Source organism: Drosophila sulfurigaster, chromosome 3 (genome assembly GCF_023558435.1).
Source record: "Drosophila sulfurigaster albostrigata strain 15112-1811.04 chromosome 3, ASM2355843v2, whole genome shotgun sequence".
Lineage (NCBI taxonomy): Eukaryota > Metazoa > Arthropoda > Insecta > Diptera > Drosophilidae > Drosophila > Drosophila sulfurigaster.
In genome coordinates this window covers 14,911,589-14,926,497 of record NC_084883.1, presented here as the reverse complement: position 1 = coordinate 14,926,497, position 14,909 = coordinate 14,911,589, and positions in this window count along the sequence as shown.

Sequence of the window (14,909 nt, the reverse complement as noted above, 5' to 3'; positions counted from 1 at the left end):
TTATATATTTTTTTACGCCAATTTCATTTGCTTCAGCAAAGAAGTCTAAGTTGGGCTTAACACTTTTTTCTTTTTCTCTTTAATCACGTACCTTTTGAGTATGGCTTCATATTTTCTAACATTTTTTCGTCAACATTTTTTCTCGATCTATCATTTCAAAAATATACCGATATGATGTTCTCATTGTTTCTACATATTTTTAATATAAAGACATGAATTTTTATATTTTAAATTCTACTTAATTTGCATCATTTTTGATTACCATAGACTATCACCAATTAACATACTGCAATATTAAGGAAACCGATTCGCAAGTAAAGAAAATCTAGAATTATTATTAAAAATTCATTTTTATTTCACTAATAACATGATTTTTGGTTAAATTCATTAATTGTACTCTACTTAATGCTAACCTATAAAATTGTTATTAAAATTAATACTTGCGCATTTAAATTTTATAGTACTAAGTTTACTATATTTGTAAAACTATTTATTATTAAAATTGAGCATATTTAAATGTATTGTACTTAAATTACCTGTTTTTTATTTGGCTAATGAAATTATTTATTATTTTAATTTAAATCATAATATTTTATTAAATGTAAATTATGCAAATTTAAATTTATGTGGTATTTAAATTACCATCTAATTTAGCCAACAATCATGTAGGGTACAATAACATTTTCGTAACATTCGTTAATGCATAATAAAAAGTTATCCAAAATTGCGTAGGATAACATTTTAAACATGTCTCAAAAATAAATGCAAAAGTGCGAGTTGTTACTGTGGTTGTAGCTGCTGCTTTGGTTTCCTTGGAGTCTCCCAAAATGCAGACTGTTGTTAAACATGCGCTCGATGTTGCTGCCTGTTGGCTTCTTTATCTTGACAGCATCGGGCTTTAAAATACAAGTATAAATACTGCGGTCTACAAATGTACAAACATTCCGACAGTTCCCTCGCAGCGTTGGCAGCAGCGAGGGGCGTGGCAAGGGGCGTAAAGGGGAGGCGAGGAGGCGCAATTGCAAAAGCGGCAACAACTTTTAATTAAAAGCAACATTTTCACAGGCCACAAGCAACAAGCTTATTAACAGTTACTTTTTGCGACGTAAATCTCCGTCTGTAGTCTGTCTGAGTATGTGTTGTTGTGAGTGTTGTGTGTGTGTGTGTGTGTGCCTGCCATTTAGCCGCAGCAAAAGCTGTCAATTGATAAACAAGTCAACTGTCACTTAGGCCCGCATTGATAGCCGCTTATCGAGCCCAATGCAGCGAATCGAGCGGCCAACGCTAATCAGGCAGAGTGTCCCCAGTTCTCAGTCTCAGTCCCCAGTCTCCGTCTCCGTCTCCCATCCCTTCCTCTCCACTCAAGTGTCCAGCTTCAGATCTGAGTCCTGCCTTGGCACTTGCTGTTGGCCAGCTTCGAGTTGGCCTGCTGCAGAGATGGCGATAAGGCCACGACACATGTCACAAGTTGTATTCATTTTCGTTTCCCTCTCTTTCTTGTTCTCCTTCAGTTTTTATTATTTTTAATCAAAAGTGGAAATTAAACGCGGCTAATGAAGATTTTAATTGCGTGCCACATAATGCAATTGCATGTAGGCTGCAAATGCATATGAATACGAATACGACTACGAGTACTATTCATGAATACTTTCAACATGCTCAACCTAGGAAGCAACATGAACAGCGTCTGTTTCAGCCTCGTTCGACACGCAATCGTCGTCGTCGCAGTCGTCCAAACTCAATGCTACTTTCAACATTTTCCTCCACTTCGATTCCCTTGCCACACGATTTAGTTACTCTTACTAGTTTCTAGTTAGTGATAATGTAAGCTGCTTAGGTTTTTGCACGTATTTGCTTGCCGCCTGATTGCCGTTTATGACAGTTGTTCATAAGCTTAAATCAAACATGATGTGGGCTTTCCACTCGATGTCGCGAGTCGCCTTCGTGTTTATTTGCCGGATTAGTTTGCAAAATATTTGACATGATTATTGTCTGTCGGGAATTCGAAAGTTTACTTCGAGCACTTACTAATTGAGTGGCCATAAAATAAAGTTAAGCAAAATGAGGTTAGACTTAGATGCAACCGGCTTCAGTGGGGATTAAAATTAAGGCAACGATCAATACAATTAATGGATGATATGATCATAGAAAGAAGTGATGGAGGAAACATAAAAGTAACCTACAGTCGAGAACATAGAAAAACCCACAACCTATTTCAAATCAAAGCAAAACAAAGCGCTATTATTCTTAAAATATACGGAAGTAATCTAAAATATACCGAAAGCAATATTTAGTTTATCGATATACTATTACATTAAAAATGTACCATAAATTATAAAATTTACAAAATGTCAATCAACGCAATTAAGAATCGACTGCAGCTACCGTTTTGTATCACATAAAATTATTTCTTAAAAAACTTATACGATCTGATCACAACCAAATTTTCAGGAATTATAAAGACTGTCATTAATTAGTGTATGTACCAGAAATCATGACTGCAAATTGATATATAGACTAACGAACATATTTCTACAATTATCTTCCTATATTCCAAATATTTTTAACTTATACAGAAGATATAATACCTCACGTTATGCCTTAAAACTCTTACAGACAATAAAAAATAAACAGGATTTTCCATCATCAGCTGTATTCAAAAATATTTTGCCTAATTGGTTTCATCACTGTGCAGTTCATCATAAATCCAAAACTGTCACTTAGAACAGCTTAATAAAAGTAACAAATTGAGCCTTCAAAGCTTGCTTAAGGATGGCCACTTTTCTTCTGTTTTCTTTGACCAACTGCCCATTTAGCATAACAACTATCGAGAGCAAAGAGGAAATGTGGAAAATGTCACGCTTGATTTGTGTAACCCGTACAAACGGACACCTGGCCCAAGCCAAGTGAAAAGAACTGTCAACAGAATGAATTACAGAGAGCAAAGAGAACGCAAAAGCAAGAGAAAAAAGACAGAAATAGAAAAAAAGAGAAAAAGGAAAAAAATGGAAAATATCAGCATGGCACACAAATTCCTTGATAGATGCTGAAACAAATAGAATCGGACAGATCGATTAGGCATACAAATGTGCAATTAGAACAGCAAAGTGGATGTGGAGTGTGGAATGTGTGGTGGAAAACGGAAGGTGGAAGTTCACTAGGGAGATATGTGCTGACACTCGACGCTTTGCTACCCTTTGTGCAATAAACCGTTACAAATGAGAGAGGAAGAAAGACAGAGAGAGAGATGATGGAACAGGAAGCGATACAACAAGCTAACGAGCCATACAAACGGCATTTACTCTACCTCACTTACTTTCCTCTTCGCCCCTTTCTTTTTTAAACTAAAACTAAAGCGAGATACAAAGTATTTACTTTAGCGGGGGGCGTTGCTGTTGCTGCGCTTTTCCACTCTTTAATTGAATTAAGTTTTATGTAATTTCCGATAATTTAACTGCCATTTGTTTGACCAATGCAGCACCACAAAATTTCAATAATTACGAGCAATTTTTAATTGCGTGACTGGGGGGAGAGCAGAGAGAGGCAGAGAGTGGGAGTATTTTACAGTAAACATTTAATTATTATTTATGATTGTTTAGCATTTTTCTGAAATTGATTTATGTGGTTTTATCGTGCGTCCATTTTATTAATTTGTTAAGTCTGCGGCAGTTTTGTGGGCTCCACCTCCAATCGCTCGGCCTCCGCCTCTCCATGCTTCCGGCTTGATAGGGGGGCAAGTCATGTGCGCCTGTCATGTCGTGAGGCCATTACAATTACATATTAATTAATAACAATTTTTCGGGGTGTTAATGCGTGTTTAATAAAAACTTGTAATTATAATTTTTGATTGCCAGCGGCAAATGAAAAATCGACTGTTTATGGCACAAATGATCGATTTAAATGTTATAAATGCGTCTGCAGTGATTTAACTTTCGTAGAAAGTTGGCCACATCACTAGCATGAATTCTGTTGCAACATAAATTCTTAGCTTCAATCAAAAGCGTTTCCTGCTTTCGCCAGTCTTTGCAGCTACCCCTAAAGTGGGAAGACAATGCAAACAACGAACCGAATGAGCAACGCCTGCGTGAAAAATGCAAACCAATTCAATTAAAACAACAAGAGCAACATGCGGCAACAACATCAACAGCAACGGCAACGGCATGCCTCAATGCCACAACGCCGCAAGGTACAAGAGGCTGCAGCAACAACATGATGCATGTTGCAAGCAACAAAAGGCAGGCGCACCATAAAGATCCCGCGTAGAGACGTTGTTTCTTCTCTGACATCGGCAACGGCAACAGCAACAGCAACAACACACATGCCACAAAAGTGTTGCAGTTACAAGAATTTTAATCAAGCGTTTAACACTAAACGCGCCACAGCCTTGCAACAACGCTTGCAACTCGGCAACATCGCGGCGTCTGCGCAGACGCATAAACAATTTTCCAATTGTTGTTGCTGCTCAGCCTTTATTGGGGCCTTTGTGTTGTTGCTTGTGTTGCATAAATTAACTTGCCGCTTGTCTAGCCCGCAACTGCGTCTGCGTGGCACGATCTCAAGCCTGCAGCCTTTTGCCCCCCTTTTCGCCATTCTTCTCTGTGTGGTTCGCTTTGTGCCGGTTTCAGCGTTTGGCTTGGACAAATTTAAATTTGCATGACAGTCGCACATTGATCATGGCCAAGCTCTGTTGGCCAACTGAATGTCTGACTGTCTGTCCGCCTGGTTGACTGTCTGACAACTCGCAGACTCTCAGGATATCTCCAACTGTGCCAACTTGCAACGCATTTTCAATTAACCAAAACATGCCACGCTAGTCCAATGACATTTCGAACATTTGAATGTATTTTGCCAGCATGTGAATGCGTTTGAATGTTGCTTGCTGAATGCTGAATGCTGAATGCTGAATTTGGGCCAGCTGACAGTCCACTTAAGGCGCCGCCTTATAAAAACCGCCCAAAAGCCCAATAAAAACCATTCAATAAATCACAACAAATTAACATAAATCTTGCCGCTCTGTCGTCGCTCGTCTTGCGGCAAGTCTGGAAGCTGCCACAGCTCCCGTTCGCATTTTGCTGTTGCAACTGTTGATGATGATGATGTCGATCGTAAATCCTAAAAATTTTGACAAATGTACAAATGCTTCCTCAAAATGGGCAATAAAAAATTAAAAAAGATACACAAAATCATAAAAATTGTTTTGTATAAACTCATAACACACACACACACACACACTCTCGCTTATACGAGGCCAACGAGAGGCCACAAAAATCTTGAGTGCATACTCAAAATGCGCACAAAATGAAGCAAAGAGAACAAGAGAAGGAATCCTCAAACCGATGCATTTATGCTCTTTAAATGCAAGAAGTGTTTCAGCATGGAAAAAATAAAAAAATTAAATGTTTTGCTTAGTATTATAAAATCAGATTTATAAAAACAATAACAATTTATGGCTTGATTCCAGTCTTTTTTATTTACTAAGGTGGTTAAGGAAACAGCATTGTTATTTCATCTTTAAATTACTGAAAGTAAGCTTTAAATTAAAAATCTTGATTTTCAATAATTTACTATATATTCAATGTTTTGCTTAGTATTATTAAATCAGATTTATAAAAACAATAACAATTTATGGTTTGATTCCAGTCTTTTTTATTTACTAAAGTGTTTAAGGAAACAGCATTAAATTACTGAAAGTAAGCATTAAATTGATTTCCAATAATTGGTAAAATTTTTAATGTATTTTTTTTTTCAAGTGAAAAAACTAATTTCTGACTAAATTCAAATACATTTTATTTCTTAGCTTCTTAAGAATACATCATTGTTACTGACTTTTAATTATTTGGGTAAAATTCTTACTATATTTCTGCCTTAGTTTTTAATATTTAAATATCACGCCAATGATGATTACATGTAAAGTCAAAATGTATATATTGCTAATTTACCAATTTAATAATACAATTTTATTTTGTAATCGGTTAACTTAATAATAATAAAAATTATACAAGCATTAGTGTGATCTATGGCAATTTAAAATATATCAATTCCTTTATTCAAGAATAAATTGTATATGCATATAATTTAAAGAGATAACTTAATAATAATTAAAATCATCCATGGTAATTTAATACATAATTATGAAGAATGTTTTTTTGGCTAACGAAAATACTTTTCAGTAGAGTATGAGAAGACAAGCCAAAATAATCTAAGACAACAGATGCAGTTCTAGGAGTACTAACAAACATATACGCACACACACACACACATACTCATATAGACATACACATGACACAAATGGCGCACTGAATGTATCTTTTAGGAGTGAAAATGAGTACCACACTCGTAAATGTGAGCAGAGACGCAGCCTCTAGTTGAAGGGGGGCGGACAGGCGGCTGAGGGCAGACAGCAGTGGGAGTGGCGTCTGTGTGTGGATGCCCCAAAGGGGCCCCGCATAACGCACATGTCTGCAAAGTGTTAATGTGAATTTATGATGCATTACGCGGCGTTGGCATTGGATACGAGTTGAAGTTGCTGCTGTTGGGCAGTGCTCGAGGAGCCGCTGTCGTCGAGGCTTTAGCTTTGAGATTTTCTACTCTCGCATAATGAAAAACAGATTTGGAGAACTTTTTACGATATGAAGTGAAATGCCAGCTAGCTAGTTTTTATGGCAAACCCCATTGGGGAATTAAAAGCAAAACAGAAGCGACAGATTATGCAAGATAAACTTTAAAGTGCTTGGCGCGGGAGACAAAAAAAACAATTGGAAACTATGATCAAAGTAGAAGAGACATCTCAGGTGTGGAAAATACAGAATTGGAGAGGAAATAGGAGAGGTATAGAATGCCAATTTAATGATAATAGTTTTGAAATCTATTCGAAAGCTAGAATTGCAAGGAACATGAGTATTTTATCAATATATATTCTAAGCCTTTAAGTAATTTTTATTATAGATCAATGTTTTTACATATTTCGAAATCTAATATTGATAAGTATTGTATTGTTAAGTATGTATGGTATTGTAAGAATTAGAATAGAAAAGGATTCTAAAGAGTTTCTCATAAGAAGACAGGACCATTTAAAGGGGTTTTGCAAAAGAAAGTTTCAATTTTCCTAATATCTTTAGGATTTCATCAGCACACTTTTTCATTAATTAAGAATGGAGATGTGTTTTTTATCAGTCATACAATATTTTAATATAGATTCAAATATATATTTTTCAAAATTACAATAATAAACAAATTTTAAAATTTTTTAATTCAAAACTAAATGAAACTAAAGAAATCTTAATTTGTTTTCCAAAATGAAACCTATATAATGAGATTATAGAAGATTAAATTGAAATTGGAATATATGATAAACATACTGATATTATAATAAACTTGTGACACTGAGAGGATACAAATATAATGTTCAAACCAGAAACAGTATCAATTTCAAGAATTTCACTAAAATAGTATCTCTCTCAGTAAATTGAAATGGAAAACCAAACTGATTGGCGCACTAATTGCGACGCCTTTGACCACCCACAAAACACTCAGAGCACAGCTGCCACACCCCCGTTTAGAGTTGACACCCCGCCTCGGTTGACTTGTCACGCCCCTGGCTTAATTGAAACCGCGTGCGGAACTTGGATTTCCCAATATGGTTCGAGTCGAAGTATTTATGGATGCTATTAGGAGAGTAACAACACAAAAGGTGCAGCCCAACCCCTTCTTCTTGCAGCTTGCCCCCCTTCTATATTTTTTCTGTTTTTGGGTAAATTCGCTTGACAGGCCGCATTGAGTGCGTTGCAAGCTGTCGAGAGTGTTTGCCACATTACAAGTAAATTAAATTATGGCCACGCCGACGCCTCAACACGAATGCGACTAATAAACTTTCAATTAATGCAGCCCAAAAATAGTAGAAGGGAGCATGCAACACTCACAAAAGTGTGGCAAGGTGCGGCAGTGAGGCAACTAAAACTGCGGGAGATGCGCATGGAATGGAAAAGCAATTTGCTCCAGTTCACAATGAGATGAGATGAGATGAGTGGAGATCAGCTGAAGGTATTATTCCCTTCCCGTCTCTGGATTTGGGGGCGTCACTAGTGTTGACAGCTTCGCTTGGTGGGCGCATAATTTATGCAGTTCCAGTTCCAGTTTTCAGTTACAGTTCGAGTTCCAATTCCCCCCTTTTATTTGTTTGTTGCACACGCAATGGGCATGACGAATTTCTAGGCGCTGCTTTGAAGTCGACAACGAAACTCCTGTTTCCCCTCCCTGACTCCCCACTCTGCACTCCTCGGTATCAGCTTCATCTGCTCTGCTCTACTCTGTTTTGTGGCTCGTAAATAAAATCGTAAATTGCCATTTTGTTTTATTGTTTAACCGACAGTTTTTATTGAGCTCGTTTTGTCGGCATTCGGTTTTACTGCCCAACATCTCAGCTCCTTGCCAGTCCCTTACCCCTTTCCATTTCCCCTCTCACATTGTGCTCTTAACTCATTCGACGGAGGCAAAAGTTGTCGCTCTTCTGGCCACAAACATGTCCGTTAATGAGCCATAAAGGTGTGCACAAAACACCTTCAGAGTGCTGCCCCCAGAAATGTCTGTGAAATTGAAGATTCTTTACTTTTTTTTTGTTTTTGTCATCCGGGAATCATGCATTTACTTTATAGTTCTCTTGAAAACTCGTCTACATTCTTTTAGTTATTGTTTTGCTCTTAGTAGTTTCCATTTTCCATTAACACTTTCAATTGTTTTCTTAGTTGCATTTTTATATTAAAATAATGGTTTATATGCAGTCTGAATTCTTGTATTGTATAGTCAATTCATTCTGGTTGTAAATTCAAATTGAAAATTTGCACTATTTAGTCAATCAATTTTAAGAATGGCATAGTGAATTTTATGATATTATAATAGATTAGTTAATACTAACCTAAGTTATTTATAACCAATTTTAAATTTAATTATATATTTTTATTTTTAAAGCTGCTATTTTAATGAAAATTATGATGCATGTTATTATCCATATTTGCTAAAATATAGACTTCCCTAAAATGAAAAAATTGCTGAATTATTTAAAAATAAATTAGCTGTTATAGCAAAATTGGGTCTCGAAGTTGCGTTAATAATATTATTTTTCAATTTTAAACGTGTAGGTCGTAAGCACTGCTATTTCAAAGTTCACAGCTGTACATTATTTACTTAAGCATTTTTATAACAATTAAATTGTATTTTTTTAAATAATAACGAAATGGAAACAAAGATAGGTGCACTGTTACCTAACTGGGTAACTTAAACAAATCAGAAATAATAAACAGAAAATTAAGTTTGTCAGCAGCACATAATAGATATATTTAATTTAAATTAATATTATATTTAAATTATAATTTTAATTATTATTTTCAATTGACTTAGAAAAATACTTAATAATATAAAAACGTCAAGTTAATATATTTTTTGATTACAAAATGCCTCAATAATCTTAGTAAAGAATGTCTTAACAAATCGAATATTTCTGCACATTTTGACAACCTACTTTTGTAGCTTATTATCCGCCGAAGATTATAATATTAATTTAAAAATTGTGCATAAATATAAAACATGTTTTTATTGATTATTCTAAATTACAATAGATTTTCTGGATTATTAGATATTTTGTGTCTTGCCAATTTTAACCTCAGTTATAACTTGCTTGAATACTTTGTGGAGTGTCTGCAACTTTGCTGAGTACAAGTTAAGAACTGGTCACGAATATTGTCGTAATATGATGTGGCAAATATATCAAAGAGTGCTAATGCGACCGGTACAAATTGTGCTGGCTGCTCCTTTAAAAGGCCATAAAAGAGAACCACGAGAACTAATCACGCAATAAATGAGCGCTCATCAATTCATAGACAGTCAGTCGAGTTGCCACAGTTTGCTGGGATGGATGGTCAATGGTTTTGAGCTGAACAGACTAAACCAAAGCAGACCCCAAATGAGCAACCAAATAACAACAACATCGGCAAAAGCAATAAAATTTATGTTAAGTAGCGCGGCCATAAATAGCCAAGGGCCAAATAGGATGGGATGCTATCGAATGGAATGGAATGGAATGGAATAGTCTGCGACATGGATGAGGACAACAACAACAGGGGAGAATCGCCTGGCTCCGATACGGGACTGAAGCTGGCCTTGACAAAGGCAAAAACGTGAATCGTGGAATGATAAATGTCAAAGCAAATGACATAAATAATCGAATCGAGCGCAAAGCAGTCGAGCATGAAAGCGATGCTGTAAGGAAAGAACCAAGGGCGGAGGGGGTGAGAGGTAAAGATGTGCGGTGTATGTGTGTCCTATCATCATCATTATTATCGTCATCAGCCAATGGACCAGCGGCTAGACTGGTGACGAAGCCCATAAAAGCAAAAACGAGCTGAAGAAAAATCCTTTAACCAACGCCAAGTGTGGTCCATGGGCACGAGAACAGCGCACGAGCCGAGAGTTGACTCGCTGAGCAGGCGACTTCAATTATTGATAGATTATTTACTGTCAGTCAGGCAATGACATTGCCCATTGCCCAATGTCCATTGCCCGTTGCCCATTGCCCATTGCCCATTGTGCCAGGCAGTTCCAGGAAATGCAGTCATCGTCATCGTCAACGCCGTCTTTGACTTTGCCTCGTACGCGACTTACATTAATCATCAACAGAGGCTGCCTTTTTCCCCCAACTCTCTCTTCCTTTCCTCATTCTCAACATCTCCAACTCGCTCTCATACTCAACACTCAAAGCCGTGTGTAATTTGTAATTCTTTTTGCGCATATTCCATTATGAAGCACAAGATATCGCTTCATATATCATGCATAGCCATCGCAGCACTTTTTGCCAGCATTCATCTATAATTTGCATTTCAATCTGAAGGCAATCGAAGTACCTCTTCACAAATAGAAGGTTAAGCAAATAAAAACATTAACTGAAATGACATTAATATTAAATAATATGTAGTAAACATTTTGTTATATTAAACTTGTTCAAAGGAAATAATATATAAGGAGGACGAAATGAAAATAAAGCAATATAAATGTTTAACTATGCAATTAATACTAAATCTCATTTAATAAGATTATAAAATACGTTTTAATGTAAATAAAACAATGATAATAAGACTAATAAAAAATATACATAAATTCGACATATTTATAATTTATTTTATTAAAAAGTCAATTCCCAAATCCTTCTGTACAATCTACTTTTAGCATGCAAGTTATATAGTTGTATTTTATAACTAAAGGAAATGATAATGATCTTGCTTATTAGATAATACTATCGTGCTGCATGTTAATAGGGTTAGTTTCCTCTTGTAGTAGAAAAACTCATCACTTATCGTAGGCAACAAGTGTGTGGCTCTAATTCTATAGAGAGAGAGGGCCACCTATGAAGAGTGCAGTCTAGATATCAAGAATTTTGCATGTTCTGCTCGATAATTGAAAATTATTAACCAGCAATTTAGCCATGGGCCAGAGAAAGATGTGTAAGTAGTTGAGTGTAGTAGTTCCGACAACAGGCAGACAGAGTCAAGTGAGTCGACTGAGGTGAGTGGACTTGAGACCAGCTAACAGTCAACATGATTCATGAGTATGCAAAATGCTGGATATCCAACACTGAGACAAAGAGAGAGTGGGGGCAGATGAGCTGCAAAAAGAGTTGGACAAAAACGCATGCCAAAATCAGGTCAGAGCACGCATGTCAATCACTCACATGCAGTTTACCATCCAAGCACTGATTTCCTGGAAATTATTGATGAATGAGCTTTGGCTTGGCACTGAGAGAATGAGAGGATGCCAAAAAAAAAGAAGAGAAATGAAGAAGAAATCCAACAACAATTACAGCAACAATTTATGCTAGCCTCACTTGATGACTCCATATACTCGAAAAATGTATCGAGAACTAATGGTTGTTCTGCCCCGGCCCCGGCCCTGGCCCGGTAGGCAATTTGGTCTTCTTTGGTCAATACAGAAAAGTTGCCAAGTCAGAGTGAACAATTAAGATGGAGATGAGGTAGTTGAGTCTGGGCATTTTCGGCATCGACATGATTTTTCATTAATTCAAGTTTTGTGGCCCCCTGCCGTCAAATGCAAATGATGCACACATACATACTCTGAGTTAGCTGTAGCAACTTTTGCCGAGTCACAAATCGATGAGTAATTAATTGGCCCGGCAAAAAACATTCGCAGTCGCTTTCGCATGCTGCATGCAATTAAAAATTCATATGCCATGCCGCAATTTCATTAGCTGCTTCTTTAGACTTAGACAACTTGCTTTCAACAGCCAGGCAGCCAGCAAACGAAACTTGCCCAGACTTTGCCCAATGAGCCAACTTGAGCCCAGCTCCCAGCTGCCAGCTGCAGCGCCGCATGTGGCATTCTTTGGCCAAATGTTTGCCATTGCTGCCTCTTCACTTGGTCAGCCTCCTGGCTCTGCGACTTGTTTTGATCGCTGCCTGTTCGCTGGTGTGTGGGCCAAACACTGAGGATACAAGCAGACGGAGAAGAAGGAGATGAAGCTGGAGCCGAAGAAGGCGGCAGGACTTGAAAATATATGGTCCGTTGATTACCGCTTGCTGTGATTTTTGATTATGCAGTTTCCGTTCAGTTCAGCTCAATTCAGTTTAGTTCGTTTCGTTTCCTTTTTTGCATATGTAATTTTTTCATTGGCCCCGAACGCATCGCATCTCAAGGACTTTGTTGCACACAGTCATGGTAGAATAAAAAAAACGTGTTCAATTTAATATGTGAAGCGAAGCGCTGATAAGCTCTCAGCTGGCTAATAAATGCGTGCGTTGAGACATTAAGGAGTGCAGAGTATCAGACAATTTAAACAGCACTTCTGATAGTTATTTATGACACTGAATTTATGATTCAGTCAATACTATGTATTTAAATTGTTTAGATGTTCAGAGTTAACCTTTAATTACATTTACAAACAGATAAACCAAAATATATGTAATTTTAGGAACATTTTTTATATATATACGTAATAATTATTACTAAATTACAAAAGCTTTTATATCCTAGAAATGTTTATTTTTGTAAAAAAAAATATAAATTCTAGACTAGAACTACCATTTATTATTATTAACATTGCCAATAGTTCTCTTACTTTACTAGACATTTTAACAAAAAACAAAGTCAGCTTAATAAGTATTTTATTTCTCGTTTATTATTGTTGTTATTAAAAACTACGCTCAATATCTTCGTCCATTCATCAAAAGCTGAAAACATTTACTTCTCACAAAGCTTCGATTTTAGGCTCAATAAAAACACTGAGCCACAAGGCATAATTCGGAGACGGCTTTGTTAAGCGATTAAGTTCAAATAATAGACTCAATTAAGCAAAGTAGACAACTCAATAGGCTTGAAAGTCATTCTGTAGGAAAAAAAACAACTCGAAGAAACAAACCGAAAAAATCAAAAGAAAAATGAGCGTAGATAAATTACATGAAACGCTTTTTCAAGCAACAAGTTTCGATCGCCTTGGATTTCAATAATAATGGAAAAGAAAACAACACAACGAGAAATAAATAAAGAATTGAACACAAAAAAAGAAACAGAAACAGAAATCTAACCGCAAAATGTGCAATGACATCATTTGGCATCACTGTCAACTTTTTTTCTCCTCTCCAAATTCGGGCCGAAAAAAGGTCACAGGCCACAGCACAAGAGAAAAGGGAGAGGATGGTCGGAAAAACAACAACGGGCTAAAAGCTTTACAGAGCCAATCAATTATGAGACACCACGAAATGGCCAAAAAAGGTAGCTGCGATTCCCTTGTAACAAAAAAAAAAAAAAAAAAAAATACTGAACAAGTTTAAATATTCGAGGGGGAAACAAATGAAAAACTCAGTTTGGTTTCTATTTTGATGTATTGCTGCAATTTGTTAGTCCAGCGAACGCTTTCGATACGGGAAATTACCTACACGCTGTGCGCGGATCGTACAAATTAATTAAATGCCTACATGAGCCTGAACAAGAAGTGTGTAGAGTGTAGTTGGAGCCACTCACAAAAGGCTAAAGACTACAGAAGATCGACTGCGGAACGAAACCTAAACACGATTTGATTGCTAAAGGTTATTCTACTGCTGTTTTTACGGTTCATTTACCAAAGGGGGGCATCTACTTGATGCCGCTGCTGCTGCCGATGTTGCTGCTGTGCCATGTAGTATAATAAATAGTTCGTGGACCTCATGTGGTTTACGGGCTTTCTTGTGGTCAAAGTGTGTGTAATAAGATACATTCGTATCAAACAAATTAAATGCTTATACTGATAAATAGATAGAACATGCAAGGTTCTTGTAAACTTTGAGCTTCTGAAAGTTTCGGGCAATTATGAAATTAAATTACCGAAAAATGCCCAAAATTATTTATAGAAATGAGAATTTTATTAGAGTTTATTATCTCATGCATATTACTTAAAAATAAAATAGTATTGAATTATGTAATTTATATTAAAATGTCTGACAATACTATTGAACAAAATTGTTCTTAAAAGTTTAATGCGATTCATAAGTATTGAACAAAATGCATTATATTATACAGAAAATAAAATGAAATATTGAATAATGGAATCACAACATAAATAAATCATTATTAGAAATGTGTCATTATTAGAAAAGCATTTTTTTATATTGAACGTAAGTAAAATTAAATTGTAAATAAAATTCGATATTGTACATCAGAAATATATCATTATAATAAGAGAGACAGCTTCAATGTTAAGTACTACACAATTTTATTCAGCGTCTATTAAATAAAATTACATTAAAAATAAAATCATATATTCAATAATCTAATAAGCAGATGCGACTGCAATTTATTAGTTAAACCTATCTCTACTGAAATTCAATTGCAAATTAAATTAACAGATACAACTGCAATATATAATTATTAGAAAC